We start from the raw sequence: 21,247 nt of genomic DNA on the forward strand, positions 1-21,247 counted from the left end.
AATCCATGGGCGTCGGAACCATTGTATATGGGTGGGACAAGAACCACCCACTTTTTAAGACCAATGATATTGGACCCACTCACTTTTACCGTCTCTAATTCAGCGCAAGTCTGTTCACTCTTCAGAGCGCCGTCAGTCAAATCCATTCCACTTGAGGAATGCCCTTATAAATTAAACTCCATTCCGCGTTTTAGCTACAGCGTTGATTTCCACGCTACTGCTCAAATCCACTTGGCTCATTCAGAGTCCGACCAAACCCAGGCTAGACGAGCCACTGCGCATGTGCAGTGCACGAGTCTCAGGTTCCTATGGGAGCCGGAGCTTCTAATCAGACAGCATCGATGCAAAGTTGCAGTGGAAGAAAAACTCACAGCGCCAAATACGCACGGGGACAACAACGGTCAGCTTCAAGAGATAGTGAGACAAAGAAATATATCATGTAGTTTATCACATCATACGAAGTTTAATACATTTAAATTGACATATCAAGTAGTAATTAATGTATATGAATCTTATTTGATTAGGCTATAGAGCTGGTTTGTTGAGAGACGGAGACGCGCAGAGACGGCAATTAACGCGCTGTTTGATTTGTGATCGTGTTGTGCTTATTCCATTCATTCGAGTAGCCTATCATATTGTACAAGGCTTGAATCATTTAAATAGCCTATACATATTTCTACGATATCATATCAAATATAATATTTTATCAGTAGGAAATCGCGCTGAAGATGTCTCGTTCCGAACACATCGCGATATTTGGCATCAGTTAACGTGTGCCAGATGTTGGTAAGTAGTCTCTAATAATGTTTGATATAATGTATTTTCTGTTTGTCGATATTAATCAGCTTACACCTAACGTTACCCAGAGTGACTTGAAAGTTTTGTGCTATAGAGCTCGGGATCGTTGCGTCACGCCGCAATGCATTGTGGGAATCACGGTACGGAAGTAGATGTTCTGTATAGTAGCGTATAGTAGGCAGTAGGTAACGTTGATCATTTGGTCATTAATTTAGGTTATTTTTTGGAAAATGGTTCAGTATTGCTGTATTGTGAACTGCTGTAATCGGTCTCATGATCGACAGGGCAAACGCCTCATAAATCATATTAGTTTTCCCTATATGGCTTGGGTCGCCGCTGGTCGTCAACCGGACGAAAACAGTGGATTATTGCACGTATAATAAATAACTCCTGAAGTGTAACAAACCCACATAGACAAGCTTCGTAGCTCACAGAATCTGACAAGTGTGTGTGTGTGTGTGTGTGTGTGTGTCACCACTGATGCTTGGTTCACGGTGCGAACGATTGTTTTCTCCGCGTTTACTTTGTAGATCTGCAGATCTTGCACTCATCCATTTGTGAACTGCAAGTGAGCCTCCAGTGACAGGTTCTACTTTTCTAAAAGTGTCTACTTTTAAACAAACAATTCAAAACGAAAGAAAACAGACAGCTCTCTGCTTATGTAAGTTAATCCGTATGCAATTTGCATTTCTCTCTGGCGCGTTCACTTATGCCCACAATGCATCATTCCATAACGTCTACGCCCGAGCTCTATTGTTGCTGACCTACTAATGCGAAAATCTCACCAAAACAACTCATCCTTATGTATTTTTTTAATGTTATTATTTAGATTTTATTGCCAGGGAAGCTGGATTGCTTTGCTGTTTATTGATATTTGTAAAATTATATATTATCAGTAGGAAATCGCGCTGAAGAAGTCTCGTTCCGAACATATCGCGATATTTGGCATCAGTTCACGTGTCAGATGTTGGTAAGTAGTAAATACGCTGTCCTAATAATGTGTGATATAATGTCTTTTCTGTTTGTCGATATTAATCAGATTATCTCACGTTCATTCATTGCATAGCTGTCAGCTCCACGGAGGCTTTGCGTTTCATTGCTTTCTAATTCAAAACAGGGTGATTAAACACGTGACGTGCTAATAGGCCTATAGACCTTCAATCAGTTAATCATATTCAGATCAGATTAAAAGTAGTAAAATTAGTTCCAAAGTTGTATTTGTAGTAGAAGCACAGTAAAAACAACACTTACCATGCTTTTACCACATTAACATTAGTTTTACTGTGATAAGTGTAGTAAAAAGACAGTAATCACAAAACTTACCATGCTTTTACCACACTATTGGTAGTTTTAATGTGATACTTATAGTAAATCCACAGTAACCACAACACTTAGCATGCTTTTACCACAGTAACCCTAGTTTTACTGTGATAGGTGTGGTAAAAGGACGGTAACCACAGAACTTTCCATGCTTTAAACCTCAGTAACCTTAGTTTTACTGTAATTGGTGTAGTAAAGGACAGTAATCACAAAACTTACCATGCTTTTACCCCAGTGATATTTGTTGTAAATGCATATTTACCACAACACTTGCCATGGTTTTAATGCTTTATAATGAAACATCCACAATTTGTAAGGTAAATAAGTACTTTTTCCTTTAAATGCTATATATTATACATAATGATATTTTCTTTTCTCTTTTTTCAGCTGAAAAGACCAAAAGGACCTTTCACACTCAGTCAGCCCATTATTGTTTGGTATGTATGTGTTGGTTTTAACCATAAATTAAACATTTTATCAAGCATTTGTTGTTTCTTAAACCTTTTCTTACAAAACCCATAGCCCAATCAGTACGAACATAGTCTGAAAGTCTTAAAGGAGAACTCCGGTCAATTTTAACATTGAGCTCATTTTTTTGTAAATTTGGAGTGCTGTCAATACAGAGAACAAAGACAAAAATCGGTGTTGCCTACACCATGTTATCCTCTTTTTAAAATTTGCACCCTGTTGACTTCAATGGGGCAAGTTTTAAACCTGCTTTTAGCCTCTTAACATCCTTGATGTGTCATTACAAGTGCACAGCTAATGTGAGTGATTCCTTCAGAGTGAACGCGGGTGAATCTGACTGCAGTAGATGTGAAAGATATGAATAAAAATGATGTTATTTCAGCCAGCGTGCGCACATACCTGTATTTTCTTCCTGTTTTCGGTCGAAGCCCATAGTAATCGATTGTCGAGTTCACACGCATAGGTTTAGTTACCTATGATCACGCGCGTGACAATCGATTACTCATAAAACTCTTATAAATATTCTGAAAATTACAGTTATATAATGAAATATAGGTTTTACATTTACTCTTGATATCAACACCTCACACTCCATCCCAGTAGGTGGTGGAATATGTAGCCTACCATAAGCTGGTTTGACAACCGCCATAAGACATCAAAAGAAGAAGAACGCATGAGGAGATCAAGAAATCACAACATGTTCATAACAAAAACAGACATGACAAGTCAGTAGGTCCCTCAATTAAAATCACTAAGTACTTCCTGAGTAGCAGTTAAACGGTCCAAGCGAGCCTGTAGGAATCTGCGTCTTGTACCAACTTCAGAGTCCTCAAACAGGAGCTCACCCACATTTGCCCCATCCAGTAAACTCAACATGTCAGTAGACAGGAGCTGAGCAGTCTGCTTCAACATGAAAAATGAGATCATCATGCAGTTGGTCAGCCATTCGCTGCACCACAATCTGAAAGACAATCAAAGAGTAACATCCACAAACTAGTACTGCAGTCCATTCAGTCATGGAGAAAAACAATAATATTTGTTACTGAAATAATATCTAGCTCATAATATGCCTGGAGCATTTCACTGTACTTGCTCTTTATGTCAAAGACAGGTAACTGATCTTCTGAAAATGTGTCTTCACTAATCTCACTCAAGAACTTCAAGTAAATGGGATCTTGAGTGTAGACCATGTTTTCCATTTCAAACTGCTCTAAGATCCTCTGCTCCGTTTTGTCTTCCTGACTTGACTGAATATTGTAGATTTTGTTCTATGGTTTCAAATAAAGAAGTACAGAGGAAAGAGTACCTGATTAAAGGGATATTTCGGGATCAGTACAAATTCAGTTCAATTAAAAGCATTTGTGGCATAATGTTGATTATCATTGCAAAGATGGATATTTTCATCAAAAAATAATAATTTTGTCGTCATTTACTCACCCTCATGTCATTAAAAACCTACCACTACCACTTTGACACTTCAAAAAGTTTAGAAAGAGATCGTAAAAATAATCCATATGAATAGAGCGGTTTAGTAAAACATTTCTGAAGAGACACGATCACTTTAAATGATGAACAGACGCTGAATTTAGGCTTTTTTCACATTTAAACATTGATCAGAGAACATAAACAGAAGCTCAACCTTCTTGAGGAAGCTCAAACGTGCTGCGTAACACACAAGAATGAACCTCATTGGTTCTTGCACATCAAGCAATCATGCTTGAGCTTCCATTTACTATAACCAATGTGTGAGTTGATGAATTGTGAATAAAAGAGAGAGAGAAAAGAGATTATTGTAGCAATATTTACCACAGTGATGTTTTGAAGTACATGGTACTTCTGAAAACATCTATAGGACACATCTTTGAATTGCTTGAGGATGATGGCTTCAGGAGACATGCATACATCAGAAAGATTCACAAGTTTCACAATATGTGCTATTAAACATTAATTCAATTGTGATCTAATCTTTTGGTTTTATATTGGAGATCAGACGTGTGATGGTACCTTTGATTGCAATGAGCAATTCAATGGCTGGCTTCTTAAGTTTGGCCACATGCTCCTGCAGAACCAACTCAAACCCTCTGTAGTTGCTGAAACCGAGCAGTTCCCTCCCTCTATATTTCTGGCTAAACTCTTTCAAACTGCAAACTTGTTTAGGAACAAGATGGATTTCACATTAAATTAACTTTAACTTTCTTGTAAAATCCCAACAACAGTGAATTCAAGGTTTAATGTTTAATATTGAAAATATACTGACAGGATGTTTTTGTGCTGTTAAGATGATCATTCCACTTCTTGAATTCAGCCCGAAGTTGGACAAACAAATTTTCTGCATTAATCAGCTCCCCTGATGATAAGGAGTAGATTTGATCATTGAATCTTGTTAGGATCTGTGATAAAGAGAAAATATTTGTTACATGAACATGTTATTGTACAATATCATTTTACGGCAAAAGTGTTGTCTCTGGCTGAGGAGGTTGAAAAAGACATTTGGGTGTGAAAATAATTTAGAATACGAACTCTACCATAACCATAGCACCACCTAGTGTCAGACAGAGGGGTGTACATGTGCCTGAACAATGATGAGATTTGGGACTATCTCTGACGCCAAGATATTTTTAGAGCCGTTACATAAGGAAGAAGTAGAAAATCACAACAAACACAATATGGTTCTTCTAGCAGCTTGAACTCCAAATGATAATTCTCAGAAGCAAGAAGATGCGATGACTTGAGATCCTACTTTAATGAGGAACTGTTTGGCTCCCTTAGTGTCCAGTGGCGGTCCAGCCTCACACTCCTTGAGCTCATTCTTCACTTCCCACAACTGTGTTTTTATCTGCTCAGTGAGCTGTGGCAGTGATTTCTGGCAAAGATGGATAAAAAAAACATGATTTATTATAGTCTCGCAATCTATCTGCATTTTTGCAATACATCTACAGTAAATTGATGTTAAGTGTAAACAGGCCTTTAGAGTGAGACATTTAAAAACTTACTTTGATATGATCAACAAGATTTTGTGTCAGTTTGAAAGCAAGACATTTAATAGTTGCTTTATCCTCATTCAAGAGGCATCTGTTGAAAATGACAAAGCGCTTTTTGTAAGGTGGTTTAGTTTATTCCAAATATCTTGCTAACCAGCTATTAAGAATAGTAACGTCCATGGAACATTTTTAATCCCAAAAAGAAGGTTCTTTATGGAAAAGGATGCTAGTGTATAAAATGTTCTTCACACACAAAAAAAAAATGTTTAAGAACTGTTCACTAAAAGGTTCTTTGGAGAACCAAAAACTGTTCTTCTGTGGCATCACTGTGAACCCCACTGTGTGAGAGTAGAAAACTGGTTGAAACTGAAAACAAAATCTGACCTAAACGGTGTGAATCAGAATCATTTTTGGGAACACAAAGTTCAATTAGAAAAACAGACTGTAACCTGAAATGGTCATGGTTTTGGAAGAAATCTCTCTCTTATTTGTGTCGCCTCCTCCAGAGGAATTTTCTCATCGATCTGCTGTTGTCCTCTACACTTCACCATGGTGTAACCTTTGTGGAGAGGAATCACTTTGTTGTGGACAATGGCCATGATGTCCTTCTCTGTTCCCTTGTCTATGAGATCTGGCTTGGTCAAAATAGCTGTATAATGAGAATGAAAAATAGATAAGACAAAACTTTATTAATCCCTTAAGGGGAAACTCAATTGCCACCATTCCACATTACAAACAACACAAATAGACAATTGAACATTAAAAAGAACAACAATCAAAACATGCACAAAAATTACACAACATTGAAAAACCTAACTGCAGTAGGAATAAAAAAGACCTTCTAAATCGCTCTGTAGAACACTGAGGCATAATCTTCCACTAAATGAGCTTTTAAGTCACCTAAAGATACAGTGTAGTGGATGACCTTTGTAAAACAGAATCATTTTAATTTTGCCCTTGTTCTCTTTTCCACAATGACCTCAAGTGAATCAGGATTAAGGCCACTAACCGAACCAGTCTTTCTAATCAGTTTATTAATCCTATTTTTATCATCTACTACTACTATATCCCCAATGGAGCACTGCATAAAACAAAACACTGACCATGATTCCCTGATAACAAACATAAAGAAGCTTCCTACTGACAACAATGGAACTCAACTTCCTCAAAAAGAATAGTGTTGATTGTGCCTTCTTAAAAACAGTCTCACTGTTCTTCTTCCGGTTTAATTTACTATCCAAATGGACGCCAATATTTTCATAAGACTGAACAAATCTCTATTGACCTTTAATTGTCATTGGTAGTATCACTTTTTTTCCTGTCTATAATCAATGATCAACTTCTTCTCCACATTCAATTTTAGGAAATTTTCATCACACCATGTAAGAAATAATTCAACCTCTCCTCTATAGCCCACATCATTACCTTGATTTATTAAACCCACAAGGGCAGTATCGTCTGAAAACGACACTCGGTTACTAACATAACCTCGGTTCTCTCTAGAGAGGGAACGAGTGTTGCGTAAGTTTAGCTTACGCTACGGGAAAAACTCCTTTTCTCGAGAATACTGAAGCAAGAAAATTATCGTTAATTTTCCAGAATGTAAAACGCATTTGCTGCAGCAGGCAGCAACTGCTGCAACCTATCAGTGCGTCTTGGCATGACTCCAGCACCAATGGGAAGCCTTCCCGCGCTACGTCATGACCCGCCAAAATGGGTGTGGCCTTGAGCCTATAAATATCCCACACGCGGGTTGCACAATGATTTCAGTCGACTGGAAGCGAAACCATAATGCAGCACAAGCACGGCAGCGTACGCAACACTCGTTCCCTCTCTAGAGAGAACCGAGGTTACGTTAGTAACCGAGTGTCGTTCTCTTACGAGAGTACTCTCGTGTTGCGTAAGTTTAGCTTACGCTACGGGAACCCCATGTAAAACGCCGTGCGTTCGAAATTTCCAACACTAATGTCCCAAGGGCAGTGTGCCCGGGGCTCATATCAGTGGAATACACACAGAGCGGTAGACGGGGAGGGACGACTCACATATATATATATATATATATATATATATATATATATATATATATATACATATACATATACATATACATATATATATATATATATATATATATATATATATATATATATATTAGGGGTGTAACGATATTCGAACCGAACCGAAAAACCGCGATACAACAGCCACGGTTCGAACCGCGATACTGAACCGAACCGAACGCGCCCCGCCCCCTGCTGCCCCGGCCCAACTCTCACATCACTTTGTCACAAAACTATTTTTTTCTTCCTTGACATTTGATTAAATAGTTATTAATGAGTACACTTTTAACAACTAATAAGAGCTGTAGTTTTACTAAATATTATTTACTAAATAAAATGCATGTCACGTGATTTGGGTGATCGATCACGCTCGGGAGTTTACATACGCACTTCAGGATGGCAACTCCGCGGCATATTGAGATTGAAGACCCTCCGGTCACAACCACTGACTGATACAACAGCAGCAGTGCTGATCACGACACTTGAGAATGATCACTGACACCGTCATCATCCAATATGATGACATATCACAGCTTTTTTTAATCATCGTTTTGAGACAAATCATTGTTTGATTTGCGAACATAATCCTCTGCCGTCTGGTCGCTTCCGCTTCAAGCCGGACTCGTCTCGCGCTAACGGTAATTCTCACTGTCCACGTTTTGATTTCGGCAAATCAATTTTGGCGAATGCAAACAACGTGATTATTGTTCATGAGTCCAACATCCAGCCACGCAAGAAAACATGAAATCTACCTGAGGGAATAATATGCTCGCAAAATATTTCTGATTATTATTAATGTTTAAAACTGTTTTGTTTTTTCCCCCAGGATTCTTTGAAGAATGTAAAGATCATAATAGATTTATTTGAAATAGAAAGCTTGTGTAACACTATAATTTACTGTCACTTTTGATTAGCCTAATGCATCCTTGCTGAATAAAAGTAGGCAATTACTTTCTTTAATTTCTTTCCCAAAAAAAAATCTCTTACTAACCTCAAACTTTTGAACTGTAGGCCTATGTATAATGTTAAAAAAGCTTTCTATTTCAGATAAATGCTGTTATTTTGAATGGTGGTTTGTTTGTAATGTGACATTTTGTTTGTATGACATTACAATTATTTTTAGAATTAAATTGTACATAAATAGGTTAAGCAATACAAATGTGTTTGTCTGATAACCTTTTAAACATATACTTAACTACAGTTTGCAGACACTGAAATTATGTACATTGTGCGATACAGTACAAATATTTTGAGTGTCCCTCGTTTTCCTATAAAGAACCACGATTGTCCCGCATTTTCCTTTTCTGAAGTTGGCAACCCTACTCAGGTGTGCAGTTTATTTCTGACTAGTCAGTGGAGGCATTTATTTCATTTTAGTTAACTCAGGTGTGCTAACTGCTCTAAAGAAAACGTGAAGCCACTGTATAAAGTTAAGTTAATAAAGTTAAAGTTAATAAGTTAGATTATTGTTGTTGTTGTTGTTTTTATTAAGTTAAAAGTGAATCTAGTGTTATTATTGCTGGTGCCCTGCCATGAACCCTGCCCCCACAGCAAACAGAACCGAACCGAACCGAACCGTGGCTCCAAAACCGTGATATGAACCGAACCGTGGCATTGGTGTATCGTTACACCCCTAATATATATATATATATATACATTATATATATATATATATATATATATACTCACGGTTGCACATATACAGTTATGGCAATACCTCAACCTTATAACTGCATAAGCCCACAGGACATTGCAGCATATCAACAGTCTAATCAAATTGGGTTGGGTAGACAGTGTTAATATGGTACATCAGACTGAGAACAGCCTGGCCTGTAAGGCAGGCACTTCTAGGTTATAAAACCTCATAAATGTAGACAGCGAGGCCCAGCCTGCTGCCATACAAATATCATGAAGTGATACCCCACTTGTCCATGCCCACGACGAGGCCATACCTCTAGTCGAGTGGGCCCTAAGCCCCAAGGGACAATCCAGGTTGGGTTAACCTCCTTTGCCCAGTGAGGGCTTTAAGGATTTATGTGCAACGCTCTGCCGCCTATAGGCAAACAGAGCAGCTTTTCGTTTCATTCGGTGGCTGCGTCAAAGGGCTGGCCATCTCGAAACAGACCCTGTCCAGATGGATAGTGGATGCTATCGCGTCCTCGAGGCCATGAAAGGCCTCATGTCAGACGCAGGGAGTGCCGAAAGGGAAATGACTTGCGCTCTGAATGGAGTCGCAAGCACCTTCGGGACGTAACCATGCCTTGGTTTGAGGATAACTTTAGAGTTGTTAGGCCCAAATTCCAAGCACGTAGCGCTCACTGAGAACGAGTGCAGGTCGCCCACTCGCTTTACTGAGGCCAGCGCCAGCAGAAAAGCGGTTTTGAAGGACAGGTACTTTAGTTCCACCGCATGTAATGGTTCGAATGGTCTACCTTTCATGGCCTCGAGGACCGTGGAAAGGTCCCACGCTGGAACCGAGGGTGGTCGAGGAGGGTTAAGCCTCCTAGCACCCCTGAGGAAACGGATTATAAGGTCGTTCTTTCCCAGTGACTGGCCGTTCGCGGGCTTCGCGAAAGCCGCTATAGCCGCCACATACACCTTGAGCGTGGATGGGGTTCTCCCGCTGTCCAGCAGCTCTTGCAGGAAAGAAAGCACCACTGCTACCTCACCACTTAGCGGGTTAAAGTCATGAGCTGAACACCATTCGGCGAACACAGCGGAATTGGCCATGGAGCTGTGTTCCCCAGTTCCATCAGTTTTGGGAACCATACTTGATTCTCCCATAGCGGGGCTATCAGGAGTATCGAGCATTACCTGAGGTGATTACCTGAGGTAACAAGGCGACCGGGGGAAACGCATAGAGAGGGCGCTTGGGCCAGTTTTGGGCCAGCGCGTCCCTTTCTTTTGAAAAGAACATTGGGCAGTGAGCGTTGGTCTGTGACATGAACAGGTCTACCTCCGCTTTCCCCGAAAATGGCCCAGATATTTTGCACCGTCATGGGATGCAGAGCCCACTCCCCTGGGGAGAGCTTGGCCCTGGATAGCATATCTGGGCCCACGTTCAGGACGCCTGGCACATGCGCCGCTCTCAGCGAGCGCAGGTTGTGCTGGCCCTATATGAGGAGGCATCTTGCTAATGCAAGAAGACTCCGGGACTTGAGGCCGCCCTGGCGATTTATATAAGACACCACCGAGGTGTTGTCTGTTCTGACCAGAACGTGGTGGTTCTTTAATACAGGGAGAAAGAACTGAAGGGCGTTTTCGACCGCTTTCATCTCTAGATAGTTTGTGTAGACGCTTTTCTGCATCTGACCACAGGCCCATGGAAGGTCTCCCTTCTTACAGGGCGCCCCAACCCGTGTTGGAGGCGTCTGTCGAGATGACTTTGATTTTTGAGGTGGCACCTAAGTTCACACCGGACTGGTACCAGCCGGCTTTCATCCACGGTTTCAGAGCTGCAACGCATGTCTGATTTGTTGTGAGACGAAGTGAACCTGTCTTCCACGCTTTTGCTGGTACGCGCCGTCTCAGCCACAGCTGAAAAGGGCGCATGTGTAGCAGACCCAGCCGCAGCACCGTCGAGGCTGAGGCCATGAGACCCATCATCCTCTGAAACATTTTGAGGGGAAGATTCTTCCCTACGGCGAATGTTGCTGCAAAGCGCTGAATTGCCGCCGCGCGTTCCCGCATCAGGCGCGCTGTCATAGACCTGGAGTCCAACTCTATCCCCAGAAAAGATATTTCCTGACTGGGGGATAGAACGCACTTGGCCCAGTTGACTCTGAGACCCAGCTGATCCAGATGGGCCAGCAGTAATGTCTTGTGTAACACCAGTTCCTCCTTTGACTGGGCTAAAATTAGCCAGTCGTCCAGATAATTCAGGACTCTCACGCCCCGTCGTCTCACGCTCGAAGGCAAATCTCAAGAATTGCCTGTGACGGGCAGCTATTTGGATCTGAAATATAGATATAAACCAGTCCCCCAGTCGAATTCGAGCGAGGATTTGTCTGGTTGTGATCATTTTGAATGAGCGTATCATCAGCGCTTTGTTCAAACGTCTGAGATCTAATATAGGGCGGAGTCCGCCGTCTTTCTTTGGTACTAAGAAATAACGGCTGTAAAACCCTGACTCGCTCTGGGCTAATGGAATGTGTTCCACTGCCCCTTTTCTCAGCAAATTCGCTAGAATGAAGGGGTAGAATGAAGTCTGGGTTCCGGTCGCTCACATTTAGGGACCCGGAGACCAAACCATGATGAAACGGTTCGTTCATCATGTTCGTTTTGAATGGGGCAGACAGTGTTTTGTGTGGTGGCTCTGTAGCTTGCACCCCGGTCGTATGAATGGGGAGATGCTGTATTACAGGCACAGCTGTGTGAGCTCGCGGCACGAGGCGCAGAGAGTTTTTCACAAAGTGTGTGTGCTGAGAGGCAGACACGTGATCTGCACTTGAAGCACTGCCAGCTCGTGCTGGGTTCATACGCTGAGGCGATATGTGTGTGCGTAGCGCAGATACAGTCGTTTTCACGGGCAGGGGTGAGCGCTGTACAGCGAACACATTTCCTACACTTAAAACATGAACGGCGTGAGCCGGTTTGACTGATATGAACCCTGTGGTGGTGTGAGACACTGCATGGGTAGTGCGTGTGTGTAGGGGTGAACACTGGGCAGTGGGCACTTTTCCTACACTTAGTGGTCGAGCGGCCTGAGCCAGCTTTATTGTATTCGACCCTAGATGAGTGTGACACACAGAGAGGTTAGTGTTTATGTGCATGGGTGGGCACTGGGCAGCGGGCACCTTTGCTACATTCAAAACACCTTCGGCCTTAGCCGGAATATGACCAGACATAATGCACTTTTTGAGATTTATGTGGGTCGCTGTAAAAACGGCGTTTGTGTGCAGGCGAGCGAGTTTTGGAACCGGCTCGTTGGCTGCTAAGTACACTCTTTGAGTCACATCTGTTGAGGGAACTGCGAGAGCGGTTCGCGCTGATGTCGACGGTGGTCCGGCCGCAGCGGGACTTAACCATCGGCGCTTTCCTAGGAGGGCTAGGAAGACTTGGGAAGTTCGAAGCTGGGCGCGAGCCTGGGTCTAGGTCCCCGGGCAGGCAGCGGTCTGCGGCGGCTCGACGAGCGCAAGCGCTGGCGTGCATCCCGGGCCTGGTGCTGTTGCTGGGCGGGAGGCGGAGGCGGTGGGGGGCCGTTCTTCGAGCAGGCGGTTGTTTCTTAGCACGGCCTGCTGCAGAACTGGAACGCCGCGGCAGAAAATGTCTCATGGCCTGAGATGTTTTCTGCACCTCTGAATAACGCTCCGGGAAGCCTTTAACTGAGGGACCGAAGAGACCAGTCGGAGAGATAGGAGCGTCGAGGAAGGTGGCACGGTCGGACTCTGACATGTCGGACAGGGTAAGCCACAAGTGATGCTCTGTGACGGTTAAGGAAGCCATGTTGCGGCCGATGGCCTGGGCGGCGGCTTTAGTAGCTCTGAGTACCAAGTCCGTCGCACTCCTCAAATCCGTCACACACTCCTTAGTTGGTCCAGCCTCGTCCAGAGAGCGGAGGAGGTTTGCCTGGTGGATCCGCAAAACCGCCATGGCGTGCAGTGCAGATGCGGCCTGACCGACGGCAGCGTAAGCGCGACTGATCAAGGCTGATGTGGTCCAGCAGGCTTTGGTGGGCAGAGTTGACTTGGCACGCCATCCAGCGGAGGGCGGACACAAGTGCGCTGCTACTGCTTCCTCAACCGGAGGAACAGAGAGATATCCCTTGTCTCTCGCGCTGTCGACCGCAGAGAGCGTGGAAGAGACAGAGGATCTCAGCCTGGCCGAGTACGGGGCTCCCTACGATATGGAGAGCTCGTCGTGAAGCTCGGGGAGGAAGGGAGCGGGCCTAGAAACAGGTGCAGAGCACGTCCTGTCAGGAAGCAACCGTCCAACCTGTTGGGCGCAGGCTCCTGGGGCGTGGTCCAGTCAAGGCAGAGGTCTTCGACGGCCTTCGAGAGAAGGCGGAGAAGCTCAGCGTCAACCGAGGCCCTCACGCTGGACTCCTGTGTCGACGGGGTGGGGTCAGGGATAGAGACCGACCATTCCTCGCTCCTGGACGCCAGGAGAGAGCAGCTGTCCTCCTCCATAACATCCCGTTCTGTCATCTCGACCGCAGCGGGGCGCTGGCCGTCGAGGAAAGAGACGGGGGACTCCGAGAAGGAGGCTCGCGGGGACGCCGCCGGCGAGTTCTCCTTCACCGAAGGTTCTGGTGGCCTTTGAGAGTGGCGCTTTTTACAGTGCGGCCCAACAGAAGGCATGGGGGAAGCGTTTAACACGAAACGAGGCCTGTCGAGCCCGCAGGGTCGAGAGAGGCAGGGATTCGCATTCCTGGCAGCCGCCATCAGCGAGCGCGTGGTCCGCGTGATCCTTTCCCAGGCAGGAAGCGCACAGCACATGGCAGTCCCCGTCACTGAGAACGGCTCTGCATGAGCCGCAGGACATGGTTGGCATTTAAAAATGTCTTTGCTCTTTTAGGAAACGCGTGTGTCGCAGCGGCGAACACACACTGAGCAGTGGAAAAAGGATATGGGTGCCGGATAGCGCAGCAGGTACGGCGAGCAAAGGCGGCAATCCGGCCGGCGTCCTCGAATCTCGAGCTCGTCCCGCTGAAGGCTTTTCTACGGCGCAGCTTCTTCCCAGAGATCCAGCGAAGTGAATTCACTTGCTGAAGGAGACGAAATCATTGTGCAACCCGCGCGTGGGATATTTATAGGCTCAAGGCCACACCCATTTTGGCGGGTCATGACGTAGCGCGGGAAGGCTTCCCATTGGCGCTGGAGTCATGCCAAGACGCACTGATAGGTTGCAGCAGTTGCTGCAGAGAAGCCAATAGGTGCGCGAGCTGTCTCGCCTATGTCTGCCTGCTGCAGCAAATGCGTTTTACATTCTGGAAAATTAAGGATAATTTTCTTACTTCAGTATTCTCGAGAAAAGGAGTTTTTCCCGTAGCGTAAGCTAAACTTGCGCAACAAGAGTACTCTCGTAAGAGAACTTTTGTATACAAAATGTCTGAGTGTGCCTATAGTCAGAAGTATACAATAAAAGTAAAAAAAAAATTTTTTTGTCATAATAATGTCAGACATTTTATCACTCAGCCTAACAAACTGGGGTCGACATAGAAGATAATCCAATAGCTACATAGTACTGTGTAGGTTAAAACGCAAAAACATAATCCTAACAGAACTGGCAGTTGTTTCCAAATTATTATAAATATTATGCAACATAAAAAGTATGACATCATCTACTCCCACACCTTTTTGTTTTGCAAATTGTAATGGATCTTGTAAATCTGAAAACTGTCTACCCAGATGACCGAGGATAATCCTTTCAAAACATTTAATTATATATCAAACATTTCAAAAAATAGTTAAATGTTAAAAATAAGAATAGTTACATCAGTAAAAAAAACCAAATAGTTAAGAACAGTAAAATGTGCATTTGTTGACACAGGTGCTCATAAATCAAAGTTATTTGGTGAGAGAGAGTACATTACCGATAGTTATTCTGCCCTCAGGATCTACTTCTTGTGCCATTTTTAAAGCTTCTGTTGTTGCAATGTCAGTGTTACAAGGGACCACTACCAGGTTTATAGTCTCTTGCTTCTCAATAAACTTTGTTATAAGACTTTTAATCTACAAGACATGAGACATAGTTTTAAAACTGGTATTGTACAGAATGTGACTTGTAAAATCAGATCATGCTGCTCACCTGGTTTCCAATATCCTCTGGTTGTCCTTTTACTGGGACTCTGGCAATTCCAGGTAGATCGATCAGTGTGAGGTCACACACATCTGGTGACATGACCTCTAAAGTGATGAGCTCATCAAATATTCCTACCCCCTTTCCTGCCAGCTCATTCTGGGCTATAACACATTTGTATGTTTTAGTTTATTAATAAATTAAAATATGTTGTTTTAAAATATGTTCGATGCAAATCACTTCAAGCATGCAAACATTTTTGACACATTTGAATTTGTGCCGAATGACAGTGGTACCTACAGAGGTTTATTCAGCGAATTTCTCACACGCCAGCAGTTTCGCTTTAAATAAATTTGATAGGCTAAGCTTGGGTTTCTTGTAAATGTTGTTTATAATGAATGTCACTATCATTTGTTTGTTTTATAGGATAAAATCTGAACTGTAATTTGGTGATTGTCAACATTGGTGTCAGTGCAGTGTGTCAGGTGCGACTTAATTTCCAGAAAATACTGTAGTAGACTAAAGGCCCATTCACACCAAGAGCAATAGGCTAACTATTGATAACCATAAAGATATTAACGTAAACAGCAAGGAACAATATGGTATGTGGGGAAAACGCCCCCTTGAGGACCATGTAGGCTAATTGTTTTCTATGGATTTTTTTTTTTTTTAGATGTGTCTAGAATAGTTATCGTTTCAGTGACAATGACAGATTATAAACCAAGTATGAAAAATGTCCAGCGTTTTCTTGTTATTGGATTCTTAACAAAAAATGTATTTGTACCAAGGGGTTGTTTTGACCCACAGGTGGGGTAAAATGCCTCCCAAAATGCCCCCACACTGACAAAGCAATTTGCTTAAAGGTCCCGTTCTTCGTGATCCCATGTTTCAAACTTTAGTTAGTGTGTAATGTTGTTGTTAGAGTATAAATAATATCTGTAAAATTATAAAGCTCAAAGTTCAATGCCAAGCGAGATATTTTATTTAACAGAAGTCGACTACATCGAACACCCAGTTTGGACTACATCCCTCTACTTCCTTCTTTAATGACGTCACTAGAACCGTGTTTTGACTAACCTCCGCCCACAGGAATACAGGCGTATTGATGGCGAAATGTCAACAGACGTGGTTGATGTTTATCTATAGTCGGATACCGCAAAAGTTTAATTCGAAGTTGTTAGTTTGCTCTGTCCATTTCACCACGGACTGTTTTTCTAACCTGGGATAATATCAAGCAGGCTTCTCTCAGCGTTTCATACTGATGAAGGGGGCAATTTCAACTATATTCCAGCAAGCGGTAAGTAGTGATTTACTATGGAAGTAGCGATCAACTTCACATCGTTTCTCTTAGTAGGATGAAAATAATCTTACTTAAACTGTGATTAATATATATACAGAAAGCGATCAAAGAACAATCCCTTTCCAATCGCCCAAGCTGTCAATCACACAGCGCGAGTTTATCTGGACACTTGCCAAAACTCGTTATGAAATCAATGACGCTGTTACACTGCACAACGAAGCTCTTACTGTATTTATATACCTCATGTTTGCATTGGTGAAATCATTAGTGAGAGTGCAGAAACTGCGTTGCAATGATAAGATCTTCTTTCACGCGATCAACAGGCTGTCATCTGCTCAATGCTCATCACTGCAACCTTTTATGTGATGGGAATAGATCTAAATACTTAAACTTCTCACGATTCGTTAATCCCGATAGCTGTAATAGTAAAAACGTATAATAGCTGTAATAGTAAAAGTTTTCCAGATAGTTCCACATGTAATGCCAGATATTTCATATGCAAGCATGTCAGCCAATCACAGCAGTGGGCGTTTACGCTGAAGTCTCTCAGCAGACACGCCCCTTCAAACAGAGCGTTCAAATCAGGGGATGAAATCAGGCTAGGAAAAATGCCTTTTATTTCTAAATTATTACAATTTTTGATCTAAAAAAACATACTAACAATATAAGGGCACCCCAGGAAACATTCTAAAATAATAAAATAATCCATGCAATGGGACCTTTAATAAATTTACAGGGGGAAAAAACAGAGTACAAGCAGTTCTAGCTTAAAATGAAAAAGACAAGCTAAAACAACAGTAGATGAATATGAATAGTTATTAATGAACTAATATTAAAAATATAGTTAGTTATTGTTGCGTTGTAGCGTTTTACCCCACTCCACCATAAAGCTCTGCTTATTCTAAGCACACATTGCAAGGTTTGTCGTCTGCCGCTTTAAATGCTCAAGCTCTTGTAGCCTATTCTGAGTGGCTGTCAAAGTTTTTCATCAGCTGGAAAAAAATCGTTCTGAAATGATTCCAATTATATCGTTTCTCTGTCGTTATCGTTGTAGTTGTAGTGTAGACTACTGTGGTGTGCTATTCTTTTATATGTGTAACATTTTTAAAACAATCATAGGGCCTCGTTATTGTCCTGGTGTGAATGTTAATACATTAATATCGATTTGGATTTAACCCTGTAAAAGTGTGACTATTTTATTTAGGCCTAACTTTGTGTTAATGTTACAATAAATTTAGACTTTATTTGGTAGTAGCTTAGTCTATCTATATTACACTTTACACACAGAGTGTTAATGTTCCCTCAGTCTCAACCACTTTGGCTCTGTTAATGCATATTAGGCAACAGTGTTTTTACAAGCTTTGAACACTTTATTCTTAACACTTTTTAAAGAAAGTAATTTTACTAACCTGTTTCAACATGTCTTTCAACCAATGAAGAATGCACAAATTCAATTCTCTTATCACGGTAGGATATAACAGCCTCCCAGCTGACTTCACCAGTTACCTTCTTCAGCCTCAGCTCTAGTGGACATCTGGTGACAATTCCTATAGCAAACACAGTTCAGTTAAAATTTATTAGAAAACTGATAATATTACAAGAACAATAGGCCTATGCATAAACAATTTGAATGTAAACAGTCTTCACTGCAAGTTATGGGCAGAAATGTAACCAGCTAGTTTTCTCTGAAAGGCAGCTTTCAACTTAGCTAACTTTTCTATGAGTAAACTACTCTTAGTAACATTTCTTGAATAGCTTTCCCAACACTGCTCACCGCTTCCTCTTGGTAGTGCAACTCCAGACAGCGCTTCCAACACCGAGCTTTTCCCAGAGCTCTGATCTCCGATCACTGCAATAGCCGGTAATGCCAAGTCCTTGTGAAAGCCAATTGACCGCAGAGTGTCGATCAGATCAATGAATGGACGAATGCTCTCCTCTAAATTACTGTGAACTGCTCCCCTCATTTGCTCACTATAAAGACAAAAATGTACGTTTGTTTAAAAAAACCTCACTGATTGCACTTTATTATCTTATTCAGTTTATGTCCTTTCATGTACATGCTTTCCCTTTTATTTGTTTTAATCCATTTTTGATTAAACCTTTATTTTTAGTATTTGTGACTTTTTTATTTGTATGATATAATGGTTTGATTTTAAAAAAATACTTTCAATATTATACAAATGTAAAGAACTTTAAAAATAAATTTATAAATTAACATAAATGGTAACACTTTACAAAAAGGTTTCATTAGTTAATAACTATGTTAGTTAACATGACCTAAGAATAACCAAGTAATCTACAGCATTTATTCGTGTTAATTTCAACATTTACTAATATGTTATTAAAACCAACATTTGTGTTTTTAACATTAGTCACTGTGAACTGACATGAACAGACAATGTATTGTTGTATTTTTTATTTACTAATGTTAATAAGGATTAATAAATACTGTAACAAATGCATTGCTCATTGTTAGTTATGTTAATAACTACTAACAAATGAGACCTTATTGTAAAGTGTTACCATATAAATTTCCAATTTTTTGTAAGAAATAAGAAATAGATTAGGCCTATAAACACATAAAATATGTATTTCTAAATAAATTTACAATTAACTATCTTAAAAAAATAGTTTAGTAACAAGCAAATAAAAATTTTGACTAACCTTTCATTTTGAGAGCTATCACTGTCTTCGTCATCATCACTTCTTCGATCTCGAGAAGAGAATAAAGAAAATATGCTTGAACTGTTCATTTTATGGAAAAACAAAAGAGGAAAAAACAAAGTTAGTTCTGGGAATAGTTAATGTCCTTGTTTTTGGATAACTCTTAAAAAATATTCAATTTAGGTTTCACCCAAACACAGTGTTCATGTTGATTTGAGAAATCAAAGAGAGTTGAAATGTGTGTGTCAGACTGAATTTATAGTGTATAAGAATGAAATTGAAAGTAGACAGAATAATGTTAGACATTTTCATAAATTTTGATTAAATGGAAATGCATTTGTGTGTGTGTGGGTGTGCCTGATGTGCCTGCAGGGCAGGATCAGGGGCCAGTTGCACAATGCAACTATGTTAAAACTGTGTCTTGGATGTGTTATGTAGTTTGCTTGGTTCTTTTGATCCATGATCAAAAAAGAAAATGATACATTTAGTCCCCCAAAAAAACAGCTTCGATGTACATTTTGTGACAAAAAGAATCCTGTGTGTTGGGCTAAATGTGCTCATTTTTTGTGCGTACATGTGATGGTTTATTTTTACCAGCTGAGAACTCACGAAGAGCTTATAAAACGTGTAAAAGAGTCAAAACAGCACCAGGAATTACAAATGAAGATCTGCTGCAAGGAGATGGCACTTCGGATGCCTGTAATGGGCAACACCAAAGAAACATGCTTGAGCATTCTGTCCTATAGGGTTGCATAATGTGATATCACGTCGTGTTTTTAATCAGTCATATGTCTTTGGTCCGTGTTGCATTCATAGTTCAGTCGAACCCCACCGAGTTCACCCCATGAAAAGGTGGGACTCTGATGGTCCTCTTTGTTTTGCACACCATGTGCAGTGATAGCAGTTTGTTTTACTGGCAACCCTGTCTAGTATATGTTGCCTCATATGCAGAAAGTGAACAGAGATGACCTAGTGTGTATGGTGGTAGGATGCCACTGTTTTGGCTGTTGTTAATAAATGTCAATGTTCCTCTTTAATTGATGTTGACTTTATTTATTAAAAAGCAATACTTTCTTAAATCAGTCTTAATTTGACCAATATAATTTTTTTATGCAACTGACTTTAGAAAGTTATGACCAGAATTGTATGATCAACTTTTAATACTAGTCAAAGCAGTTTATGCATCTCTCCTCACTCTTTGTTGCCATAGAAACATTTCAGGGATTAAAATATTGTTATTGCACAGACAGCTATTTCCAATCATATACTTGTAGTCATATACACATAATATACAATGTTAGGGGAAACGCATTACAACTTAACTCGAGTTACGTAATCAGATTACAAGTAACTAGAAAAGTAATGCATTACTTTTAAATTTACAATAAAATATCTGAGTATGCAAGTTACTGTTTTTCTGACTGACAACTCTCCTGTCCCTATGTTAAGAGAAATTGTAAGTGTGTGCGCTGTGTAAAAATGATAGTTATTGTAGTTTTAGACTAAATGTGAGCAGGCATTTACTCATCTCACTTGCAAAAAAAAAAAAAAAAACAGATTCAGAATTACTCAAATTTTATAAAAACAGTGAAATACAATCTCACAATATTACACAAACCTACAATAAATTAAATTACACAAATATACTTTAATATAATCTCACTTTATTAACCAATGTCTTTGCTGCTGAATTTCGATGACCCACTTCAACCTATACTAATAAATACTAATAAACGTCACATTTATGTTTCTTTTTTTAATTATTATTATTTTATTGCTGAGTGAGTAAGTGTGTTGAACTTTTTTTCTCCTGCATCCTATTCTTCGATCCAAAATGAAAGCACAGCTGAAAGGTTTGTTTGTGCTGCACCCTCTACTGTACAGGCGTCAATTTGCATTTCCTTCAGCCTGAGGCTTAT

The 21,247-nt window shown here is 41.0% G+C and overlaps 1 long non-coding RNA gene and 1 pseudogene across 2 annotated transcripts; one reads left to right on the forward strand and one right to left on the reverse strand.

Annotated features, from left to right (window-relative positions):
- Positions 1-333: 333 nt before the first annotated feature.
- LOC311071119 lies at positions 334-1,768 on the forward strand. The gene is made up of 3 exons (XR_014603758.1): positions 334-400; positions 714-786; positions 1,695-1,768. It is a non-coding gene; the product is annotated as an uncharacterized lncRNA (long non-coding RNA).
- A 1,556-nt stretch (positions 1,769-3,324) lies between these two features.
- Positions 3,325-18,628, reverse strand: LOC311071005 (interferon-induced GTP-binding protein Mx-like; annotated as a pseudogene). The gene is made up of 12 exons: positions 18,439-18,628; positions 18,074-18,211; positions 15,374-15,528; positions 15,159-15,297; positions 6,017-6,216; positions 5,580-5,658; positions 5,327-5,449; positions 4,840-4,976; positions 4,591-4,727; positions 4,393-4,469; positions 3,676-3,854; positions 3,325-3,547 (listed from the first exon to the last, which is right to left on the reverse strand). The product of its transcript is annotated as an interferon-induced GTP-binding protein Mx-like (transcript).
- Between the last annotated feature and the right edge of the window lie 2,619 nt (positions 18,629-21,247).

This window comes from Abramis brama (genome assembly GCF_963993115.1).
Source record: "Abramis brama genome assembly, chromosome: 20".
Classification (NCBI taxonomy): Eukaryota; Metazoa; Chordata; class Actinopteri; order Cypriniformes; family Leuciscidae; genus Abramis; species Abramis brama.